The 12,315-nt window shown below is 45.3% G+C and overlaps 1 long non-coding RNA gene across 1 annotated transcript in view; it reads left to right on the plus strand.

The window, feature by feature from the left end:
- Positions 1–255: 255 nt before the first annotated feature.
- LOC146772983 (uncharacterized) overlaps positions 256–12,315 on the plus strand; it is a 124,639-nt gene continuing 112,579 nt past the window's right edge. The window contains exon 1 of the long non-coding RNA XR_014971981.1: positions 256–377. This is a non-coding gene — a long non-coding RNA (uncharacterized LOC146772983). The remainder of the gene's footprint in view (positions 378–12,315) is intronic.

Below are 12,315 nucleotides of genomic sequence, written 5' to 3' on the forward strand. Positions count from 1 at the left end.
ACATATTGTGTGTTTAAGTTGTTTCCTTCTGGATTTGGCTTAGGGTGACTCACATTTAAGGTAAATTGTGTTATACACGGTGATGGGTCATTTCATGTTCGTGTTAGCTTTTCCTTTCATGTACATTCACACACCTTCACAGTCCTTTTACAGTTTTTGTGATTTATTTTCCGGCCCACAAACGACGGGCTCCTTTTATCTGCGTCTGTGCTCCTTGACCTGCATCACGTGTTCACTAGTTGAAACGCGTCAAGTAGTGAACAGCGTTCCTAGGTTTTGCTGCACAAATGGTGGCAAGCTGGCTGATCAGCTTTATTGCTCCACGTCATACAGCCCTAAAGAAGACGAGGGTTTTAGAAGCCGTCTTCAATACACAGGTACGATTAGGACTTACGCTTCTGCTGCAGTTGGTCTAGCAGTTTGCAGAAGTATAGAGGTTGTGTATTATTTACTTATTGTGTTTCTGCCTCCCTTCTCTCTCTTTTTCAGAAGTATCTGTGTTAGTACACAGACCCACATGGGGTCCGGAGTTCAGTTCCCTCGTGCCCCCTCCCCTTGTTGGAAGTTGTGGTCAACTTGGAGACCCAATAATCGTCTATTTGTCTGGCAGGCATTCATTTTGAAGTGACAGTGGAGCTCTCCGGTTCCCACACCTAATGGTGTACATAGTGGCTAAATCATAGTCTTTTTTCTTTCTTTTTTACAGATTATTCATCTGTTGTAATATACATACATTTTTAAGTGCTGGCGATTCAATCCCAATAACCTATGGTGACTGGTCCTAACATATGGTGTGAGTTTGATTTCTTTCGTGGTATTTACGTTTTCTTTATGTCTATTTTACTTTATCTTCATTCTCTTTACTTGGTGTGGATTCTATCCATTCGGGCACTTTTTCAGAATTGATGCACAGTCCGGTGTCTTGCTTTTAGAATTGAAGTAATAGGGGTTTTGATCATCCATATGCCCAGGCCATAGCACACATTTCAGTAGTGTTCTCTCTTTTTATACAAGGTAGTTCTGAGCATGCCTCTTCACTTAATCTTTGTACACTCGATATCATTTGAAATATAAATGATTAATGGTATAAGCATCTGATTTGAGCTGAATCTTATAGTATATATTATTTTGCAGTTTGTATTTTCCTTTTGACCATGTCCTTATGAGGCCTGAATTTGTGGGCCGAAACGCGTCGACCCTACAAATCAGAGGAGTACGACAGAATATCAGCATCTCAAAAATAAATTGGATACACACTCGCTTGGACTGAGTGGAGGGTTGACCTATCCTCTCCTGTGTGTATTGGACTACCTCGATGTTGGATTGCTCGAAAACATGCAGCAACCATTCTGTTTTATTTTAGAATGGGTTAGAAGGAATTGTGACTGTATTGTATTGATTGATTTGTTTGTCCTTTTGTATGATTTCCTTGTTAAGAAGTAAAAATAATTACTCTTATCCAGATTTGGATGTGGTATGTGATATTTGAAAGAAGTGTTAATAATACTAAGGGACTAAGCATCTACAAGTAGGAATTAATTTGTGTTTTTCCTAATGAAATATGTATGGTATCCATTCCTCTACATCATCTTCCCCCTTTTTTGTCAGTCGTTCTTGGCACAGATGTAGTAGGAGGATTAGGGCAATCCTCTTTGTTGCTTGACAAGCAGCTGTAACTCAGGTCACAGTGGTAATTCCTCGCTCTTAGTCCTCTAGGCACTGCTGCTTGCTGCTTCTCTGGGCCCATCAGTAAATCCTCATTCATAGTCCTCTAGACAGTGCTGCTAGCTGCCTTCTAAGTCCTCTAGACAGTGCTGCTAGCTGCATTCTAAGTCCTCTAGACAGTGCTGCAGCTATTTCTCGGGTCCCAGCGGTAATTCCTCATTCTAAGCTCTCTAAGCAGTGCTGCAGTTGTGTCTCTCTTCCCATGAGTAATTTCTTATTCTAAGTCTTCCAGACAGTGCTGATTGCTGCTTCTCGGGTCTCATCAGTAGTTCCCCCATTCTAAGTCCTCCAGACAGTGCTACTCGCTGCTTCTCTTGGCCCATCTGTAACTCCTACATTCTAGGTCCTCTAGGCAGTGCTGCAGCTGTTTCTGTTCCCAGTGGGAATTTCTCATTCTTAGTTCTCTAGCCAGTGCTACTAGCTGCTTCTCTGGCCCCAGTGGTAATTCCTGATTCTTAGTCCTCTAGACAGTGCTGCTAGCTGCTTCTCTGGTCCTGTCCATAATTCCTTATTTTAAGGCCTCTAAACAATGCTGCTAGCTACTATTCGCATCCCTTTGGTAATTCCTCATTTTAAATCCTCTAGGCTGTGCTGCTAGCAGGTACTCTGGTACCGTTGGTAATTCCTCATTCTTAGTCCTCTATGCAGTGCTGCTACCTGCTTCTCTTGTCACATCATAAATTTCTCATTCTAAGTCCTCTAGGCAGTGCTGCTAGCTGCTTCTCTGGCCCCCGTTGGTAATTCCTCATTCTTAGTCCTCTATGCAGTGCTGCTACCTGCTTCTCTGGTCACATCAGTAATTCCTCATTCAAAGTCTTCCAGACAGTGTAGCTAGCAGCTACTCTAGTCCTGTCAGAAATTCTGGTATTTTAAGTCCTCTAGGCAGTGCTGCAGCTGTGTCTCTCTTCCCAGTGGTAATTCCTCATTCTCAGTCCTCTAGGCAGTGCTGTCCGCTGCATCTCTGGTTTCATCTGTAATTCCCCCATTCTAAGTCCTCTAAACAGTGCTCTTAGCTGCTTCTCTGTACCCAGTGGTAATTACGTATTCTAAGTCCTCCAGCCATTGCTGCAGCTGCATCTCTGCTCCCAGTGGTAATTCCTCTCTCTCAGTCCTCTAGACAGAGCTGCTAGTTGCTTCTCTGATTCCGTCGGTAATTCCTCATTCTAAGTCCTCTACACAGTGCTGCTATCTGATCTCTGTTCTCATCGGTAATTCCTCACTCTAAGTCCTCTACACAGTGCTGCTATCTGCTTATCTGTTCTCATCTGTAATTGCTCACTCTAAGGCCTCTATACAGTGCTGCAGCTGCCTCTCTGGCCCCAGTTTTAATTCCTCATTCTAAATTCTCTAGGCAGTGCTGCAGCTTTGTCTCTGTTCCCAGTGGTAATTCCTCATTATTAGTCTTCTACACAGTGCTGCTATCTGCTTCTCTGCTCCCATCAGTAACTCACCCGTTCTAAGTAGGCAATGCTGCTTGCTGCTCTTCTGGTCTCATCGGTAATTCCCCCATTTTAAGTCCTCCAGACAGTGCTACTAGCTGCTTTTCCTGACCCAGTGGTAATTCCTCATTCTAAGTCCGCCAAACAGTGCCACAGCTGTGTCTCTATTCCCAGTGGTAATTCTTCATTCTAAGTCCTCTAGGCAGAGCTGTAGCTGTGTCTCTGTTCAAACATCCACCACACTCCAAACCAAAATACATAGATAAAAGACATTATCATTTACAACGCCAATAGTTCTAACTCTGACAAATGCGAGACCTATTACATTGCAAATGCTTTTTTTTTTTTTGTAAGTGATGAAAGCTTGTATTAGTATGCCCTGCAGAAACTGTTCTATGGGGAATGGAAGTTTAAATTGCTGCCTTCTCTGAGAGAGGGAAGCTTGCTTTGTTACTGCCATCTTTTACCTGTTCTTGTGACGAACCAAAGCCTGCACTACTGCTGCCTGATTTGTACATCTCCACTGATGTGGGAAGCCTGTGCTACTGCTGCTATCCTAGTGGTACCTGTCCTCCGAAGGAGGGACATTTGCACTGTTTCTGCCCAAGGTGTATATGTTATGAAGAAATGGTGTTTCTACTGCTATTGCCCCATGTTAAGACAAAAACAAAGAATATATTTAATGCACTTGCATATGATGCCATACCAACCAGGGATTGAGTCACAATATTTGATGTGAGATATCAAGCTTTATAGTCGTGAGAAAGGTGTCTGACCTCAAAGGAGCAATATTCGAGTGCCGAAACATGTCAATGGAAAAAGGAGTAGGATCTATTGCTGGACCCTCTTCTTATTAGGTCTTCACAACATTTTGAGCTATTTCATCAGACTATTGTTTTTTTATTTTTTTAAATCATACATAATATACATATATAGTGGGGTTTTGGTTGCAGGCTTCATCCCATGGTCTGTTATATTGTCATTGACATTTTGCTTCCTCTCACCACAGCATACATCATGGGGCAACGTGTCAGTAGTACACTTTATCCACCGGCACCCTTCATTTGAGTGACTGCACAAAGCCAGTGCACATTGTTCACATGCACCTAAAAATAGTTTATTTCTCTTCAAGGATAAACCTGCTCCCAAGGGAGCTTTTGTCATTTTTGCTACTTTCTGATATTAACTTTAAATAACAGCTAATAGTTTGCTTTGGGTGCCCATTTAGATGGTGATTTATGTTTCCTTTTTAAAGTAATAAAGGGTTTAGATGTAATTGTAACATTGTAGCTGCCTGTAATTTCTGTGCTTGGCTAGCTGTCGATTTATTGCTTCTGTCATCACAAATAATAATTTAAAGCTTGGCACAGCTGAAAGGCTTTCATATCAAACAAAGTCACAGGTAAAATGCCCACAACAGTGAATGATTTTTAAATGTAAAGTTTTTATTTGCAAGCATATGGTGGTCATGTTTAGGTGGCCACATTTGACCTTCTTTTTAATTTTTTTGTGGTGCGTTCTTGCAATAAAAAAAAAGAAATTACCTATCGCACTAGCCTGTCAAGGCCAGACCTTTTGGCTTTGCCAATGCCTGTTAAACTTGTATTAGGAAAAAAATCAAAGGGAGAAGATACATGTCACATAAGGGATATGACCTCCTCTGAACCAGAGAACTGGAAATTTGGATACTGAACGGTCAGCAAACAGTCGTAGTCCAGATGCTTCTCAGTGGTAGATGTGGAACCTACTCACGAAGCATCCTATTCCGGATAGGTTAGCTTTCATCATCCTATGTGTGTACATGAATGAAATCCCATTTGAAACTTTGTGGTGGGTTCAGATTTATCCCCGTTCTGCCAGATGTATCTAATAACTGTAGTTTGTGGTGTCCACTTCCTCTGAATCCAGAACAAATCACACTATTCCTGTAGGCTTAATAGTTTAGGGGTTTTAGGGTTTGGATTTACAGGTCAGACCTAACTTTAAACCTTTACCGTGCAATTCCACCTGATGTTCTGGTGCATGCCTCTAGGCTGCCAATTGAAAGTCTTTGTTCAGGACAGGCTAGTTCGAAGATACAGTTGCTTGGCCTTTGGGACCTCCAATGGATGTACTTTGGGAGCCCACCTATCTCCAAAACAGTTGCATTTGAACATTGACTCCGAGACAAGTTATGATGGAAACTAGTTTCTCTGAACTGTGTCCAGGTCAACGAACACTAGCTACCAGATGAGTGTCCATTAACCAGACACTCAGGAAAGCAGCTCTTATTGTTCCTCCACCACATTTAGAAGTGAGGAAATCGCTTTGTTTGCAATGGTAGAGCCTTAGGCCCTATTATGAGTAAGGCGATCTCCCAACCAATCTATTATGACTAGGGCGGTCGGCCACCCTGGGACTGCCTCAAATGTCACAACCTCCAGGGAACTGCCATTCCCTGGCAGTTGTGCGGCTGTCCTGAGGGAGCAATATGCTTGGCGGGGTCATCGCGTTCCAGCCAAGCATATATGCACCGTAAAAACTGTGACAAAGAGGAAACAAAGGGGTCCCTACAGTGCCCCCTGGTGTGTCACGCCATGTGGATGCACACAGGGGGGCACAACATGTGCCCCCCGGTATGCATGCACCCCAGTACCTGCACGGCATGGACTGCAGCAGTCCATGCCATGCAGGTACTGCCTTTGACGTTTCCATTGCGGTGCCTATCCCTTGGGAATGCCAAAGAACCACCTGCTAGATCAGGAGAAAACTCATGATCTGGCTGGCGGGTCGTACACAAGTTTGGCGATGTGGGAGCGGAAAGGTTCTGCTTTTGCACTGCCAAACTCGTATTAAGACCCTTAGCTAGCTCTGACATTAGAAATGATAGACTGACAGCCAATCCTCATTGTGGCTGCTGGCTTGTGAACATTGGAAAACCTGCTCTATTGCCTGCACCTATTTCTGGGCCTGTCTATTTTCTATTTGTTCATTGTCTGTTTTCATAAGTACACCTATCCCTATGAGAGACACTCCAGTATAGAAACAACATTTCACAATGTCTGACATTCACAAGTGCTTCTGTTGTCAGCAGTGTGTGAACTGGTGAGTGCGCAAGCTGTTTCTGCATGACCTAGCCTTGTGCTTGTACATCGACATATGGTCTCCTAGTGCGGCAATTAAAGAAAGACATATTCTTGTTAATAATCCTGTTATGTGAGTAATGAAGAAGAGCCCTTGCCACAGAAACTGAAGAAAGGTGACTATGTTTCATCTGTATGATACAGTATCTCATCATACACTCTCTCTCTTGCTAACAATCAATATTACCTACTGGCGGTCGCCAGTAGGTAGTTATAGTTAGGACCTATTATCCATAGGAAATCCGCAACATTCTATTTGGAATAACTTTGGCGCCGGTTGATGAATCTTCGCGAAATTTTCAAAACTCGTGGCCCGCTCCGGTCCGCTCCTATCCTGAAAGTCTCGGGGTGACTCATCAAGTGGGGGCTGAGAAAAAAGGGGGGTCCCAAAACGTGTTTTCCCCATGCAATTTTCCATAGGGACCTTTAGTCGCAGGTACAGCCTGAACTGCTGAACGGAATTACACCGTGCCTTTTGCTTGAATGGTGTAAATCCGTTCAGTAGTTCCTGAGAAAATCAAAATCACATATATATCTATGGCTGCGCTGGATCCGCGCACCCTGCCGAGCACTAGCTGTATGCTAGTTGGCTGTCAACACTCCAAACCAGGAAGTGTTGGCAGCCATCTTGTGCCTCGGTAGAACCGAGGCAAAAGAAAACAGAGAAAAAAACACAAAAAAACGAAAAGGGGGCAGGGTAGAAACACCCTAAATCGGCAAAATCCGCTCTCGGTGTGTGGTTCCTGCCGATAAAAAAAAAACGAAGCGCGGGCTCCCACGCTTAGAAGATAATTAGCCCCCGGGGGGCCAAGTCCCGGGGGCATGCTAAAAAAAAAGTGTGGGGGGGCCCAATCCCCCCACACTGCCCCGGGGACCGCCACCCCTCCGGGCTAAGTAATATAATGTTGTGGGGGGCTATAAGGCCCCCCCAAGCCCCGGGGACCACCACCCCCCGGGGCTCGACTTAATGTGGATTGCGGGGGGGCACAATGCCCCCCGCAGGCCCGGGGACCGCCACCCCCAGGGCTTTTTTAGAAAGAAAAAATAACCTGCGGGGGGGGCTCAAGCCCCCCCACACACCCCAGGGACTGCCACCTCCCAGGGTCTCTAAATATGTAAATTGGGGGGTCCGTGACGGACCCCCCAGCCCCGAGGACCACCACTCCCCTGTAAATTGTGGGAGGGGGTCGCGCAGCCCCCCTCCTGGAGCCTTGTGGTGGTCCTGCGGACCGCCGCCCCCCAGGGCCGGCTCCTGCAGTGTCCCGGGGTACCCACCCCCGGGACACTGTAGTTTGCTAGGGCAGGGCGGGAGCCTCGCGGTTCCCGCCCTGCCATAGCAAACTTGGTTTGAATATTGAAAGAGGAAACAGGGAAACCTGCTCTCTTTTTCAAAATTTGAACCAAATTGCTTTTCAAGACACGGGGAGCTGCATCTTAGCAGCTCCCCATGTGGAAAAGCAATGCCGGCTCCCGAAGTACGTGGGGAGCTCGCGGGACCGTGGGGGGATTGGGGACCCCCCCACGGTTCCCAACGGAGAGGGCCAGCCCCGATGGATGGGGTCCCTGGGGCTATTAGTGGCCTGGGTGGGGGGCCACGCAGCCCCCCTCCCCAAAATTAAAAAAAATATATACATTAAAAAAAAAGAACAAAGGCCGGCCCTGGGGGATGGGCTCCCCAGGGCCATAAATAGCCTAAGGAGGGGAGCAAGGCAGACCCCATCCCCCCAAAAAAATATTAAACAATATGGCCATACCCCGGGGGATGGGGTCCCCGGGGAAGATTTTGGCCTCGGGAGGGGGGCCACGCGGCCCCCTTCCCAAAATGTTTTAAAAATAAATAAATTTGGGGGCAGGCCTTGGGGGATGGGGTACCCAGGGCCAAGAATGTTTGGAAAAGAAGGGGGGCCACACAGCCCCCTTCTTTAAAAAAAAAAATGACCGGCATCACGCCTGAGGCCACGCCCCCTCCTTTGAGCACTCGGCAAACACGCCCCCTGGCGCATTTGCAGATGGGGAACAAATTACCCTTGAATACTAGGGGTCCCTGGGTGCCAACTAGCCCACCAGGAATCTCCAGTATGCGCCAGGGGGCTGCGTTGCAGAGGTGTTCTGAGGCCACGCCCCTTCTTACACCTCTCTGCAACGCAGCTCTGTGGCGCTTAATGGAGGTAGCTGGTGGGCTAGTTGCACCCCAGGGACCCTCAGTATTCAAGGGGAGTTAATCCCCCGAATTAAAACGCGCCACGGGGCGCGTTTGCACAGTGGTGAAGGGAGGGGGCGGGGCCTGAGTTGACATGTGTGCAAACACACCCTGTTGTAAAAAGGGGCGCGGCCTCTGAACACCTCTCTGCAACGCAGCTCTCTGGCGCATACTGGAGGTACCTGGTGGGCTAGTTGGCCCCCAGGGACCCTCAGGATTGAGGAGGAATTAATTCCCCAATTTAAACCGCGCCACAGGGTGTGTTTGCAAACATGTCACTTCAGGCCACGCCCCCTTCCTTCACCACTGTGCAAACGCGCCCGTGGCGCATTTTAAGTTGGGGGATTAACTCTCTTTTAATACTGAGGGTCCCTGAGGGCCAACTAGTCCAACAGGTATCTCCAGTACACGATACCTCTCTGGAACGCAGCTCTGTGGCGCTTACTGGAGGTACCTAGTGGGCTAGTTTGACCCTAGGGACCCTTAGGATTCAAGGGGACTTAATCTCTCAACTTAGAACGGCAATAGGGCGCGTTTACACAGTGGTGAAGGGAGGGGCGGGGCATGAGGTGACATGTGCAAACACGCCCTGTGGCGCGTTTTAAGTTGGGGAAATAATTCCCCTTCAATCCTAAGGAACCCTGGGGGCCAACTAGCCCACCAGGTGCTTCCAGTAAGTGCCATTGCGCTGCGTTGCAGGGAGGTGGTGCAGGCTGTGCCCCTTTTCTCTGCAACGCAGCTCTGTGGTGCTAACTGGAGATACCTGATGGGCTAGTTGTACCCAAGGGACACTCAGGATTCAAGGGGACTTTATCTCCCAAATTAAAACGCCCACAGGGCGTGTTTGCACACTTCAGCTCAGCCCCCCCTCCCTTCACCAGTGTGCAAACGCGCCCTGTGGTGCGTTTTAAGAGGTAGTTTTAATCCCCCTGCCCTATTATATTCTAGGGGCTTACAGAGGAGGTCATGCTAATAACAGGGGTACCCCAACGCATAGTGTTCCCTAGAGTATGTAGGTGTTTTAACTGTATTCTAAGTGTCTTTAAGCATAGCACTGGCTCTCGGACTGGTTAGTCAGAGTCAGTTAACACCAGTACCCATCTGAAAAAGTTGAGGGTACAGGATGATTTTGCAACAAAGACTCTTTCTGCTCCTCTGTTTGTTCTTCCTGCACTTTGCTTCGTCTTTGAGAACTTCTGTTGCTTCTGTTGCTTTCTGCATTTCTTTTTCTTCTTTCTGTGTGTTTTTTCTTCTTTCTTCACATGTTCTACCTCTGTAGGCATAGTTAGAAACTAGCATTTCAAAAAGCTTTGAAATTCACCTAAAAAATCATAGGTTTCAGTTACGTTAAAGTTAGAAATTAGCATTTAAAAAACCTTTGAAATTCACTTAAAGAACCATAGGTTTCAGGCACGTTATAGTTAGGAATTAGCATTTAAAAAACCTTAGATATTCACGGAAAAAAACATAGGTTTCAGGGGTGTTATAGTTAGCTGGACATTTCACTCGTACAAAACCATTGAAATTCCACCGTTATAGTTAGTTCAGCTAACTATAACTCCCGCGCCCGCAATGCACTGCTGATGACGTCACATATTACATCACTCATGACATGGTCAGTGACATCACTCATAATATCACTGATGACATCTCAAATGACATCAATGATGACATCATCCTTGTGATAGAGTGGCAGACCTCCTCTCTCCCTAATATAACCTTTGATACACACATTCAAAAATAGAAACTAAATTTTTTTTAAAAAATGGACATACCAATACCAGTTACAACAACCTATTCAGTAATTCTAAGCTCTACATACACATCCACTCATCCACCAACAGTTCTATATAGTCACTCATACATGTACTCACTCTTCATATGTACTCATACACCTATACATCCTGTTACACAACACCACTCATCCAAAGATGTACTCACACACATAGTCACTCATGCTAATAAAGAATCAAACATCCATTTACTTGCATATACAGTTATACACACACCACTACACTTACTTCTACAGAAACGTACACATTCTAATCACTTATAGAAACACATAATTATTTATACAGGAACACTTTCAATCTCTCACTCTCACATATACTCACTTATATACACTAGGCCTGGGCGAAGCACTACGCTACGCTCGCGTAGTTTGCGAAGTTCGCGCTACTTCGCACTACGCGAACTGCACGTAGCACAGTGCGAACACGCGTAGCGTAGTGTTGCGTAGTGCTGCGGTCATTTTTTGCTTGCTCGCGGTCCTCAACGTCAAGTTGGCGACCGCGAGCAAGCAAAATGACATCCTGGCGAGACTTTTTCCTTGTTCGCGATCGCGAGCATGGAAAATAAACCTCCCGGCGAGATTCACAACGCGAGAAGGTCAGGTTTCTCATTGCGAGGGGTCGCGTATGCTCGCGACCGCTCGCGATGAGAAACTACCAGTTCGCGTTGAGAAAGCTGCAGCTCGAGGAAAAATCTACTCGAGCAGCAGAAAACTACAGCTCGCACTGTGCAAGATGCCATTTTCAATGATTGCACAGTGCCGGTTGCTTGTCCGCACTGTGCAATCATTGAAAACAACATCTTGCACAGTGCGAACATGTTACTTCGCAGTTCGCGAAGTGCTACGCGTAGCTCGCGTAGTGCAAACTTCACTTTGCGTAGCTTCGCGAAGTGCTACTTCGTGAACTACGCCCACCCTTAATATACACCAATACTCACACATACTAGTTTATAACATATGTAGTTACTCATAAAGACACTATTAAGACAGTCATTCACTCACTAACACACCCATACACACACTCATCCACCCATACAGTCCTACACACATGCTGTCTTCAACACATATAAATAGTGAGTCACTCATTCACGCATCTATGCGCTAAGTAATACCCCCCACCGAACTATACAGACACTCAGACACTCATACTGATACTCAAAAAACCAACTAATAACGCATATAGACACTCATGTAGCTACTCACCAACCCATGCAGCCACTTATACACAAAGTGAGAGACTGATACAGATATTTACATATTTAAACATCACTCACTAACCCATGTATTCACTAAGATACACTTAATCAGTTAGTTATACAAACAATTTTACAAAACAAAACAGCCATTTAGACACTTACTTACCCATTTATTCTTCCATCGACCTTGAGATATACATATATAAAAAATATTTAATTTTCTGAAAGACATACATTCACTGGATGATGTCATCAGTGATGTCATTTGAGATGTCATGAGTGATGTCACTGACCATGTCATGAGTGATGTAATATGTGACGTCATCAGCGGGCGCGCAAGTTATAGTTAGCTGAACTAACTATAACGGTGGAATTTCAATGGTTTTGTACGAGTGAAATGTCCAGTTAACTATAACACCCCTGAAACCTATGTTTTCTACTGTGAATTTCTAGGGTTTGTTAAATGCTAATTCCTAACTATAACGTGCCTGAAACCTATGTTTTTTTAAGTGAATATATATATATATCTATCCATAAGACATTTGTTTTTTGTGTTGCTAACAACTTTGGCACTGTTTGACAAATCTCCCCAAAACATTTTTAAAAACTGCTCTTTTTTGCCTTGTTTGTTCATGGAAAGTTTCATAGATATACATCAAATAGGGGCAGAGAAAAAACACGGGGTACCAAAATGCAAAATCCCCATGCTTTTTCCAAAGACGTCTTTAAGAAGGGTTACAGCAATATCTGCTGAATGGAATTAAACCAAGTTTGGCAAAAACACTAGATCTTAGTCTGCAGATTGTGCTTTTCTTAGGTCTTACCTACGCAGCGCGCATTC

Source organism: Triturus cristatus, chromosome 12, assembly GCF_964204655.1.
Source record: "Triturus cristatus chromosome 12, aTriCri1.1, whole genome shotgun sequence".
NCBI lineage: Eukaryota > Metazoa > Chordata > Amphibia > Caudata > Salamandridae > Triturus > Triturus cristatus.